The sequence below is a fragment of the Morone saxatilis genome, unplaced genomic scaffold, assembly GCF_004916995.1.
Source record: "Morone saxatilis isolate NCDOM2014 unplaced genomic scaffold, NCSU_SB_2.0 Contig1, whole genome shotgun sequence".
In the NCBI taxonomy this organism is placed as follows: Eukaryota; Metazoa; Chordata; class Actinopteri; family Moronidae; genus Morone; species Morone saxatilis.
In genome coordinates, this window is record NW_023339651.1 from 12,684,336 (window position 1) to 12,684,801 (window position 466).

At 38.8% G+C, this 466-nt stretch overlaps 1 protein-coding gene across 1 annotated transcript in view; it reads right to left on the reverse strand.

Moving 5' to 3' along the window:
* ccdc78 (coiled-coil domain containing 78) overlaps positions 1-466 on the reverse strand; it is a 4,682-nt gene that overhangs the window by 778 nt on the left and 3,438 nt on the right. The window lies entirely within an intron of this gene.

The window sequence follows — 466 nt, forward strand, 5'->3', positions numbered from 1 at the left end:
TGTTTTTGATTTATACTTTTCTGAAGGTCAGGCTTTCATTCAATGTAATGCTAAGGGCTTTATTTTTCCCATAGGAACTTCATTGAAGGGGGAGGCACACAACTTCCACAACACAGCAAGAAACACATATCTGAACATGTTAAAAAAAACAAAAAATTTGGGAGATACGCTTATTTGCTTTCTTGCCAAGAGTTAGATAGCAGTATCAATGCCTCTTTCATGTGTGTATGATAAATATGAAGCTATAGCCAACAGACAGTTATCTTACCATAGCATATAACTAATCTGGAAACACAGGGGAACAACCAGCCATCACTGACCATGCCAACCACCCAGTTAAGATTTATTAAAAACATGTCACATCCATTAGTGCTGCTACCTGATCCGCAGTCCACCCCTGCAGCTGTAAAGTTCTTTGTTGCCGTAGGACACAAACTTTGAAGTCATTTATTCACCGCTCACAAAA